The sequence below is a fragment of the Akebia trifoliata genome, chromosome 9 (assembly GCF_017979445.1).
Source record: "Akebia trifoliata isolate Shusen 1 chromosome 9, ASM1797944v1, whole genome shotgun sequence".
Taxonomy (NCBI): Eukaryota; Viridiplantae; Streptophyta; class Magnoliopsida; order Ranunculales; family Lardizabalaceae; genus Akebia; species Akebia trifoliata.
The window spans coordinates 21,835,436-21,847,839 of record NC_141383.1 but is presented as its reverse complement, the minus strand read 5'-3'; the positions used below and the strand labels follow the sequence as shown (position 1 = coordinate 21,847,839).

Sequence of the window (12,404 nt, the reverse complement as noted above, 5' to 3'; positions counted from 1 at the left end):
TTAGATAGGGGGAAAATTACTTAGAGGACCTTGGTGGAGGAATTTTTTAGTTAGTCCTAAAATTTTAGGTTTCTCTTAATAGTCTATTAAGAAAAAAAAAATTCTAATCAGTTCCTACACACCATTCATCACATTTCTCATGATTGAATGCCCTAACTGTTCGATCTTACCGTTTTCTTCATCTTAATCGAGTTTTAGAGATTCCATTCCATCGGAAAGGATTTAGGAAGGAAGAAGTCATTTTCAATGGGTTTTTTTGAAGATATGTAAAAAATTAGGATTTCTTCAAAAAATTTCTTTGTTTTTGGATGAAAATTGATCTAGGATGAGTTGAAATCATCTAGGCAAGTTGTTATCTCAAGCTTTTAGTTGATTTTTTCATGTATTTTGGTCAGAAAAACTCGAAAAGCGAAGATGGATGGGTTTTACCAGCGTTGAGTTCACCACTTTTTATTGTTGAATTAAACATTTTTTTTCAAAATTGTTGAATTCAATAATAAAAATTGATGAGCTTGAGCTTGATAATAAAAATGTTGACCTCGACAATAAATAAAAAGTGGCGAGCTTGCCAATAATTAGGGACCATTAAGAAAAAAAAAGTTTTATTAAATAGAATATTCAAAAACCACTCAAAATTTAGGAATTATTTAAGAAAAATCCCTTTATCAGGGTCTTTTAAGTAATTTTACCTACAATAAAACAATTGTAGGGCTCACTTTTGTGGGGATGAACTTTCATCTAATTAGGATAGACTAGACATCCCATTCAATAATAATTTTTGTGGAGCCAATTTTATTTTCTTTTCTTTTATCCTAGTTACTTTACTATATTTTCTCTCTAACCTTAATGATTTTTATCTTTTACCTTTTAATCTCAAAAAAATTTAATAATATCCCTAATTTTATTTATTTTTCCACTTCTATCCCTTCTTAATCCCAAAGAGGATGTCCATACGGCACATACAAATCATTATTCATGTCCACAGAAAATACAGCTACTTCGTCACCTATTGCACGCACACATCGAAGTCCTTCTCTGAGTAAACTTTTTGCGTTGAGAATGAGAGTTCATATACAAACTTTTGTTTGAATATATTTCTCTCAAATAATGTTTTATAGGTAAAAACCAAATTATATTTACAAACTATTGTTTGAATGCATTTCTCTCTAATATATTTTTTTTATAGGTAAAAAGTAGGAGTTGTGATAACGTAATACACCCTTACGCCTCCATCACGAAATCGTAGATCATTTGCCTCGGGATACAGAAGAAAAAGATTTATGGTTATGCCTATCCTAAGAAAATGATCTATGATTCTATGATGGGGGCGTAGGGGCATGTGTCAGAGGGGGTGTTAAAAAATCATTACACAAAAAGTAAATTACAGTCAAAGAGAAAGAAGGAAGGCAACCAAGACTGTCCAATCACCCATAAAGAACAACTAGTAGAATGAGTTGCGATGCAGAATGGTGTCCCATTTCTATAACAACATAGGATGTTTACGTGACACTTTTTTATTGGATAATAAATACATTGGGCTGCGTGGAAAATAGAAAATGACTTTGTTACGAACACAACGTGTTTTAAATTCTAACATAAAATACCACGTAGCATGGTTTTAAAACTCATTTTGATGTCTTGTCTCGTCCATGAACAAGACCAAGTTGTCTCATACGAGTTTTTCAACACTTTTGAGTTGTCTTCTTCAACGACGAGAAAAATGAACCATGATTTTAAATCTAGTCGAATACATTTGACTTGTCTATCCGTCTCATTGGTAGATAATACTGAGATGTATGGGACAAATCGTCTCAGTTTCGATCTTGGACAATATTTAAAACCATGCCAAGACGGTGTCTCCTTCTTGATTCTGATTCTCGAGAATGTTGCTTTAAATATTTATTTTATTAAATTAAAATAAAGATATAAAATGACGTGGCAAGGATGATATCCACGTAATCAATCCAGTTTTTTTCTTCAGTATAAGCAGGGAACAGATTCTGGACTGTCACCTCAGGTTAACTCCTCACCAATAATTGTTCGATCCATTTCTCGTACTTCGCTCTACCTATAAATACACCATTCTCTGCACCCGATTTTCTCATCGCGCTCTCTCATTAACCATTTTTTCTCTCTCTGCTATTCTATTCTGCTCTTCAGGGGTTTACGAGGTTTATAATCGAAATCCCTAATTTTTTCCCCCTAAGTTTTTCTTGAATTTTCAATTTAGCTGATCCTAGAAACCCTAGAAGTATCAAATGGGGGTTTTCCATGCGATGTTTCTCCCACCTACAATTGTCAGATCTCGATCCCCACTCGATTTGATGGTGTCCAGGATTCGTAACCCTAGAAATCTCTGGTAAGACTTCACCAATTTCCGAGATCTCTCTTTTTCTTCATTATTATTAATTTTCAGTGTCTCCGATTTCTTGAAATGCACCATCAATCTAGGGTTAAGTTGAATCGTCTTCTATGCGAGTGCATTCTTGGACAAGTGGATTGTCTCTGTTGGAAATTTAGCTGGAAATGAAGATTTATCAAGGATTAATGGGATTCTGGGGAGAACCCTAAGTTAAAAAAATGGTTTATTTTTTGGAACCCTAATTGTGGAAAAATGATATGAGGTTTGAATATGAGCGATGGAGGTGGGGAGAATGGAAGAGAGACCGAGCATGATGGAGAGAGGAATACGGGAGGTGATAATTTCAGTCGGGCGATCACTAGGGTTGCGGTTGCTCAGATATGCGAGGACAATGGGTTCCAGAGCTTCCATGAGTCTGCACTTGAAGCTCTTTCGAACATTGTGATCCGGTACCTTCGCGACTTAGGCAAGACTGTGAATTTTTATGCAAATTTAGCTGGTAGAACGCACTGTAATGTTTTCGATATAATTCAAGTTTTAGAAGATTTAGGATCTTCTCAGTATGTGAGCGTAATGCAAGATATCATGCAGTATGTGAGTGTGGCGGAGGAGATTCCGTTTGCTCGGACCATTCCCCGATTCCCGGTCCTTAGAAACCCTAAACCTATACCGAGTTTTTTGCAAATTGGTGAAACACCGTCAGGAAAACATATTCCCCCTTGGTTACCTGCATTCCCCGATTCCCACACTTATGTTCACACGCCTGTGTGGAATGAGAGGGAGACGGATCCTCGAACAGATAAAATTGAACAGGCAAGGCAGCGGAGGAATGCTGAACGGGCTTTGTTGAGTTTGCAGCAACGGTTGGCGTGCAATGTTTCAGAATCACCTGCCTTAGTAGATGATAGAGTATCTGGGAAGGAAAAATGGGTTGTGAAGAATAACCCATTTCTCACTCCACCGTTGAAGTTTGGGGAGAAAGAAGTGTCTCCGGTAGTTCTTCCAGCTAAGCTTTTAAATGAAACAAATGTGGAAAATCGGGTTTCAGTGCTGGAAACATTTGCTCCAGCTATCGAAGCGGCAAAACATGGACTTTGTGATTCTGGGGATGGCGAGAGAAAAGTTCTTCCGAATAAGAGACATATTGTGCATTTTAAATTTGGGATTGGGAAGAAACCCTTGGGCACAGCTCTGGATTTGAGTTTGCAGGACAAGGGTGTCGGGGAAGTAGGTTCTTGGTTTGGGAGGGATGAAGAGAAGGATGACAAGAAAAGGAGGGCAGAGCAAATTCTGAAGGCATCGATGGAAAACCCACACGATCTTGCTCAGTTGTAAAATAATTCATCCTCTGGCTTTCTTGATGGGAATATGTATACTTGTTCAAGAATTCTTGAGGTATGTTGATGTCTTTTCCCACCATTTGATGGCCCTTGTCCCCAAAAGATTCTTTTTAAATCAAATTATTGCATCTTCCTCCATGATCCTTATTGAATGGATTCATGGAGTTTTCTAGTTATGGCCATCTTTAAATTTAAATATTTGTCTCTTTATTGATCATAGCCCGTAGAAGTTAATCTAGAAGAGGTATCCTAACAATTTTTATGTAAATGGGCAGAGCAGAACTTGTATAATGTGCAATACTTTTGAATTATAAAAAGAGATTAAAATTGGATTATGAGTATGGAATCCTTTGAGCATTAAAATGGGATATTGCTTCATGAGTTTCATTGTAGAATAGTTTACCAAGACAACTACAATTAAAAATTAAGGCTATGTTTGGATTGACAAGAGAGAACTTGGGACAACTTGAAATTTTAAAATATCTTATAAGAGATCTAGGGGCAGAGTTAGAACTGTAAAATAGTTTAAAAGGGTTTCTCTCCATTTCTCTCCTCTTCTCCCCACTTTTGGAGAGAGGGAAAATTCACCTTTTTTTCTCTCCTCTTCTCTCCCCACTTAACAATCCAAACAAGAGAAATGGAGAGAAACACGTTTATTTTCTCTTCCCTCCGTTTCTCTCAATCCAAACACAGCATTAAACAAACCATTTCCAAGTCATTGATTCATAACATATTACAGTGGTGACTTTGTTACATTGGATGAGGAGATGCTAGGCTGGTGTCTTAGGTGGTCAGATAGTGAAAAACTGAAAAGACATAAAAGGTTATTAGAATGGCTGGGCAAATGTAGATGGCTGATCATTTTGTTCATCATTGGCGATACACAATTTTTAAGTCAGAAAAGGCAGATTTTATTTTAAAGCAGAAGGGGAGGAATTGCAGCTAGAAAGCAAAACACTAAGTGAGAAGGCTTCTAATAATATATATAGAAGAAAAAATATATATTTGGAAGGTAATATCTTTCCACATGAAGGTCAAGTTTGCAACCTAGTTCGCTTCACATCCCAATCAAAATGGACCATAGAGCAAACGGAGCTAAACTTAATTGATGATGACCACAAGAGGAAAATGCATAAAGAACCACTTTTCTTTAGGGACGAGCCAATGATTGGTAGGTGGTTCATCATCTCTTTCTAAGCCTTGCAAAATACACTTATTTAGAATGCACCATCTTCAATACCTTGGGTCATCCATTGTAATAATTTTATTGGGCATAGCCATCCAAATGAAAAAAAAAATGTTAGTCTGAATGGGCTATATCCACACTAATTTAATTAGGAATTTTTTTTTTGATCGATAAAGATAATTTTATTGAAAAAAAAGAGTGAGGGGGTTGAGGTGACCAACCCAAGAACAAAGAGAAACAACAAGATAAGAAAAACACAACAAGGAAGAAAAAAGCAAACAACACGCGAATGGCGAGTTACTCTCGCGACAACGAACAAACCCTATCCTGTCTCACGAGAAAATCTTCGAAGAAAATCCTCTTAAATTCCTTATGGAGTTTGCTCCAAGAGTACAAGAGCTCCAAAATAGAAAGAACTAATCCTTCCGTTGAAGAACCTTTCCTCTCAAAGATGCACCGATTACGTTCTGTCCAGATACCCCAACAAATAGCAAATGGAGTCAAGAATAATAGAATCCGTTTCGAAGACGAGAATAAAGCTCCTTACGCCAACCACGATTCCAAAACCGACTTGACTGAGTAAAGAAAGCAACCCACTACCCCAAATAAAGACAAAAAGTGCGACATGTGATGTGCCACTCAACAATGAATGGATAAGTGATCCATCGATTCTATCTGGATTTTGCACATACAACATTGGTTTGGTGAGATAAAACCACTTCTAATCAACTGGTCTAATGTTGCGAGTCTCCTTAAGTCGCCAACCAAATGAAAACCGATATCTTGGGAGGTATCTTACCACCCCAGACAAAAGCATGAGGGAAAATTGTTGTACTACTTGGACCAATGCTATCATACGGATTTAACCGTAAATTTCCCATCCCGAATTCCAACCCACAAACTCTTGTCTTCTGAGGAATTCTGCACATAGTTGTTCTCCACCATAAGTTGAGTTGAATGTATGTTATGACATTTTCAAAGATGAAATGGCAATGTGAAAGAATACATTGAGAAAATAGCCATTGAAGTCATTTCCCAATTCTCTTGCCTACACCCACCCTCTTGAGAAAAAAAAAAAAATCCTCTCTTTTAAGAACTTGTAAGAAAGCCTTATCTTGGATCAAGCACTAACTAACAAGATCATTTTTCTTTCTAGTACTAGCATTAGTTGAAGGGAACGGGATGTGAAGATGCTTATCACCACATCAAACATCATCCTTGAATTTCATTCTCACTTGAACTTGTTATGAATCGAATATCTTCATAGAAAAAGCCATGCACCTTAAAAACACCCTTCCAAATAATTGTAGCATAGAAGAAGTTGGAATCAAAACACTACAATGAAGGTCTAGAATCCCATATTTAGTTTAAATCATCCTCATTTAGTTTAAAGCGCCAAACTAAGGCATGTGGGAAGCTTTTTGATCATCGAAGTTCGAACCCTAGACCTTGTAATTTCTTTTGACAACTACAGTAGGGGGTATCCTCCTTGGTGGGAAAGCCTTTGGATTTCAATGTTGTGGTTTCGTTCTGGATGTGAAGAATGTGCTGGTTGATGGGGAAAGTTAATAGGGTTGAAATTTAGTGTTTTGAAGGATTCAAAGATGAAAAATTGCAAGAAAACCAATCTACCCAAGAAGGGAAGGAATGGTTGGGATGTCCCTAAGGAATGCATAGGTTTTCAATACCTTGATAGAGGTTGGAAATTTTGATGGGAGACTTCCCGTGGAATGAAAAAAATGGAATAGAAAAATCCATTTAGTGAGGTGGAAGCTTGTATGTGGCCAAAGAAGAATGGGTTTTAGGAATTAGGTGTCTTGGAATTACAAATTCAGTTCTTCTAGGGAAGTGGCTCTAGAGGTTTGGGGAAGGGAGGTCGAGACTGTGGAGGAGGGTTATTAAAGCAAAGTATGGGGAGAAAGAGTATGGTTGGGAGAGCGAGGAAGTGAAGTCGTCATTTGATTGTAGTGTTTGGAGAGCAATATGAAGGCTTGTTTGAGTTTTAGGAAGTGGGTTATATTTAAGGTGGTAAGGGGAGACAGAGTCAGATTCTATGAGGATTGGTGGGTTGGTGCTTCTCCCCTTTATCTTCAATTTCCATGACTCTTTAACTTGTAAGCAAAAAAAGAGGTTGTCGGTTGCGGCTTTCTTGAACCTTATTGGAAGCAAACCCTCATGGGGACCCAAGTTAAAGGAGAGATTTCATTGATTGGGAAATCAAGGAGCTTACGGACCTAACTAACATCCTTGATCAAACTCACTGGGAGCCTTCAGAAAACGATAGGCAGGAGTGGACTTGCTCCAATGGTAATTATTTTTCTATCATATCTTTTCCTTCTGCCTTTACCCCTGCTCCTCAAAGGTCTGATCCTTTTCCATCCTCTCGCTCATTTGGGGTTATAAGGTTCCATCGAAAGTTGGTTTTTTCATTTGATTATCCTCTCTTGATAGATTACCCACAACCGATCATCTTGTCAGTAGAGGTTTCTTCTTACCAAACTTTTGTTTCCTCTGCAAGAGGAAATCAAATGGGGAGTTGGTAGATCACACCTCCTGTTGCATTGTCCTTTCTCTTTGTCCCTGTGGTCTCATTTTTTGTTTTTACTTCAGCTAAGTGGTTCTGAAGATGCTCTTATCTCTTTTCCAAAGTTGGGATCCTTCCTGTTTTTCAGGGAAGAAGAAAATTATATAGAGATTACTTCCATTTGCAGTATGCTAGGGGATTTGGTTGGAAAGGAACATGAGAGTTTCGAAGGCGTAGAAGCCTCAACTCAGCAAGTTACCTTGAGGATTCTTGGATGTTATTATTATTTTTTTTTTTTGGAGTGAATTATTTTGGGATTTTAAGGGTATATTTTTTGAAGAATTTTTTTTAGGTGGGAGTTTGTGTGCTTGAGCTAGTGCTTTCTCTTTTTGTTTCTTAGGTCGGTCACTTTGACTGCCCTTTTGTACTTTTTTTTTGCTTGAAATAAATTTATACTTCAAAAACTACAAAAACAAAAAACCCTTGACAGAGGTTGCGACAACCCCCATGGTTAAGATTGCAAACTATTCCTTTGCAAATGGCAATTTTGGTATAAAAAAAAATAGCTATTGAAGTTTCCTAGCAACTTAGGAGGTAGGGTTATGGTCAATAAAGATATATAGTCCCTTGAACTGTTGTTTGGTGTGAAAGTGTGTTAAGGTGGAACCTTTAGGGATTCCTAGGTGGAAGATGTATCTTAGGACATGTTTTTTGGACCCAAATTGAGATGTCGAATCTCCAAAATGAGAAGATGAATAAGAGAGAGGAGGCTCAAGATGATGACTAGTTTTTCCATATAATGGGGTGGCATGGGATGGTGGAAGAGGGGAGCAAATTGTTTTCGTTGTCATTGCGGGAGGTTAGAGAGACAATGCATGATGCAGAACGAGTTGACGTGAGAAGTGTATTGGATGGTTTGGTTGAAAGTCACCCCCATGTATAGGAGTCTAAAGAATATACATGGCTCTTCATTTCAGTTGGAGTAGCTTTAAAAGGGCTAATTCGAAGATGGGTTTTGGAAAAATGAAAGGGGAGAAGATATTTTTTTTATTAGGAAGATCCGAGGAAGCTTTTCCCAAGCCTACAGACTTAGAGTACAGTTGGTGAGCATATTTGAGTTCGAAGCACACTTGCTGATGGAGGTCTTGCATGTCGCTCTAACAGAGATAAATGTGCTATTCTCAAAAGGAGTTTGTTAGGTTCAATTTAAGCGTTAACGAAAGTACGTGGATAGCTGAGAATATGGGAAGATGGAAACCTATTCGAAACAAGGGCCAAAAGTACATAATTTTTTATTATTATGGTTTCGAGGAATGTGTATGGTATTTATTAGATAGCTTGAAAAGTATGGTTTCAAGGATCTGATAGTGCCCTAGCCTACGTACTTAATCGAACATTTTAGATATTTTATCATTTTTTTTGAATGATTAATCATATATTATTCTTTAGTTTTTTTCTTTTAATCATGTTAATGTGATGTATGTTTTCATCATTTGTCTCATTTAGAAGGAACAATGTGGAAGTTGAAGGTTCTGAAGTATAGCGAAAGGAAAACCCAAAAGAATATGGATTGAGGTGGTGGGAGTGAATGTAAACATGGATTTGGTTAGATTGCATGAGAGTAGAAAATATAAATAAACATTTACTTTTATTTGGAGAGTTTAATGAAGAATATATTCTCATGCTCTATAATTTTCAGTGACAATATCGTCATTATGGGCATAGATCGAAAATTCTATGATCCAATTAGAACACCTACATATCTATAGCATGATTTTAATCATCAAATGATGGCCTCCTCACCTTTACTCTCAAAAGTTGCACAAATCATACAATCCCAAGGACTCAGTAGCAAAGTTGTCATTTGTTACCCACAAGGGATTAGTTGAGATGGTAAGACGACACGACTGGGTTTGCTTCTCTGGTCGTGACTTCGATTCTTTATATGCTCACTTCACCTAAGGTTGCTCGCAAACTATAAATATATTTGAAGTTATAATTTTTTTATATTTTAAAAATAATGATATATTTTTTTTCTCCGCATTACTATTGTATATAAACAAATAATTTGGATGAGGCTTTGATCAGATTCAATGCATTTTTAAAATAGCTTAGCTGAGTTAATGAGTTGACTCGACAAGATGATTTTATCTAGTTTTGTGGGTAAACTGGTTGGGCAATGTTTCAAGTCTACCACACAAGATTCGATGCATTTTGAAAATAATTTAGCTGGGTTAACGAGTTGACTCAACAAGATGATTTCATCTAGTTTTGGGGCTAAGTCGATTGGGCAATGTTTCAAGTCTACTCCACAAGTTCTAAAACTACTATTTATATGACAAAATGGGAAAGGATTTTTCTTCTAAAAACAATGGGAATTTTTTTTTTTTTAATTGATGGTCTCTCATTATTGGTGAGCTCATCACTTTTTATTTATTGTCGAGGTCAACATTTTTATTGTCAAACTCACTACTTTTTAATGTCGAGTTCATCAATTTTTATTGTTGAATTTGACAATTTTAAAAAATGTTGAACTCAACAATAAAAAGTGGTGAACTTGACTCTAGTAAAACTCACCCATCTTTGTTTTTCGTGTTTTTTCGACTAAAATACATTGAAAATCCAACTAAAAACTTAAGATAACGACTTGTCTGGATGATTTCATATCAAAAGAACCACCCTTAATCGATTTTCATCCAAATGCAAATTAAAAAAAAAAAAAAATTTCTTAATTTTTTACATACATCTTCAAAATGCTTGAATGGTTCTTTCTTCCTTCTTAATTCCTTTCCAATGAAATGAAGTCTTTGAAATTCAATTAGAATGTTGAAAATCCAAAAAAAATAAATAAATTTGGACAAAAACAATGAGATCAAACGAGTAGAACATTCAATCGTGAGAAATGTGGTGAATGGGATCTAGGGATTGATAAGAAAAGAAATTTAGTAAATGGACTATTAAGAGAAACCTAAAATTTAAGGGAAATCTTTTTTTTTAATAATAAAAAATGAAGGAAATCTTTAAGGTTAATGTCAATAGGTCATGAGTTCGATACCTAATATGAGCATTAATTCCTCAAGGCTACCCATAAGGACGCACCCTCACTTATCTAATGCGTGTGATGTGTGGGTGTTGCACGTGCCCTACGACTAATCCTTGGACAAGACCATGGTCTATAGACTAGGCAAAGCTTAGATACAGGCCTGATCCATTGTTTATAGGGATACCTAGTTATAAAAAAAATATATATATATATATATATGGAAAATGTTCAACACCCTACTATTTGCCCTACGTGTTTTGTCTTACATGGGTTAGAAGTTTTGGAATAGGCTGATTTTTTGTGAGGACACCCTAGAGATCATCATCTTGAAATGTTAGCCCATTTTATAACTTTTAACTCATGTAGGACAAAACACATAGGGCAAAACGTAGGGTAAATAGTACAGTGTCGAACATGCCCCTATATATATATATATATATTTTTTTTTTTCATTAAGTGTACCAATTTGATAAATTTTTGGTTCAATGAAATCATATACCCAAGTGACGAACATTTCAAATTGACCAAAATGCCCCTATAGATTTCACCAATACCCCAACCACTTCTTTTAATTTTGTTCTATTTTATCCTTAAATAATTAACCTGAGACTCTTAAGTACATAATCCACATTAAGTAAACAAACAGATTGACCTAACCCAAATAGACAAATACCCTTATTTTCCTTGCATTCTCGTACATTATAAATTCCTGATCCAAGGTCATTTTAGTCATTATAAGAAAAAAAAAATGTTATAAAAAAGAGAGAGAGAGAGAGAGAGAGAGGAAGAAACCTTGTTCCCTCCCATTAATTTGTCTCTTCATGAATAAGGACTAGAAGCCATGAACAATCTCAGAGCACTTGTTCTTGATCCAACGAAACCCTTTTCTGAAAGAAGACTTAACTTTCCCTTCAACAGCGTAGATTTTATATTTGGCAATTCTCTTTCTCCTCTTCATCTCTACATCATTAAAGCTCCACGATTTCAACCACGAGTTCTTCTTAGAAGACTTGGAAACTCGAGCTGGTGGAACCGGAGGATGAGGACGATCGGGACAGCTAGAACGAGCCATAATGTCATCCACCATAAGACCTGAAGCCAGACTGGAAGTCGACCATCTCGATCGAGCGAGCCAAAGAGAAAGAGAGGAAAAAAAATGAGGTTTTTTAATGGATTTTTTCTAAAGTTAGGTTTAGGGTTGTGAGGTGGAGGATGTTTAAAGAGGAGACAACGGTAGGAAACAAGGCATGCATGGTGGGAATTTGAGAGGTGGTCGTTATTTTTTATTTATTTATTTAAGTTGCTCCGTGATGAATAGTACATTTTTTATATACCTCCTTAACTAAAATATTATTAATCTATTGACCCCAAAATTTATGATGGTATCAGAGCGAGCCTTTCTCTCCTCCATGTCAACTAATTCATATCTCCAGGTGCTTTGGCCTAGTCAGGCCCGCACGTGTGGGGGCGTATTGAGTTTAGTTAGGGGTAGAGTTAGGATATTCTTTTAGTGAGGGCAAACTTATAATTCATTGGAGGGCGAAGGGGCAAAAATTGGAGGGAGATGAGAAAGTGGGGTCCATGATTTTTAAACTCGTCCGAGACCAAGACGTATCGTCAGAATTAACTCGATATCAGAGTTGAACGAGATCAACTCACAAAATCATTTTTTGATCGAGTTTTATGTCTCACACGTTCAATTTTTTGAGTTATCTCATGAGACGTCTCAAACGGGGCATATCAGTAGTTCAACATGCAGGGGTATCTCGAATTAATGGGATGGGTAGTATGTTTCCATCCTCATTCGAGATATTGGGGTTTATATTGCTTGAAAATGTTGGTGATGATTTGTGGGTGGTAACTTTAGTAATTGGTGTGTTATGAGAAGAAGTTGGAGTACTGTTGTTTGAATAATCTACTTGCCATCCATCCATAGATATCATATCTAT

The 12,404-nt window shown here is 36.5% G+C and overlaps 1 pseudogene; it reads left to right on the top strand.

The window, feature by feature from the left end:
• The first annotated feature begins 2,098 nt into the window (after positions 1 to 2,098).
• On the top strand, positions 2,099 to 4,945 carry LOC147394656 (transcription initiation factor TFIID subunit 8 pseudogene; annotated as a pseudogene).
• Positions 4,946 to 12,404: the final 7,459 nt, after the last annotated feature.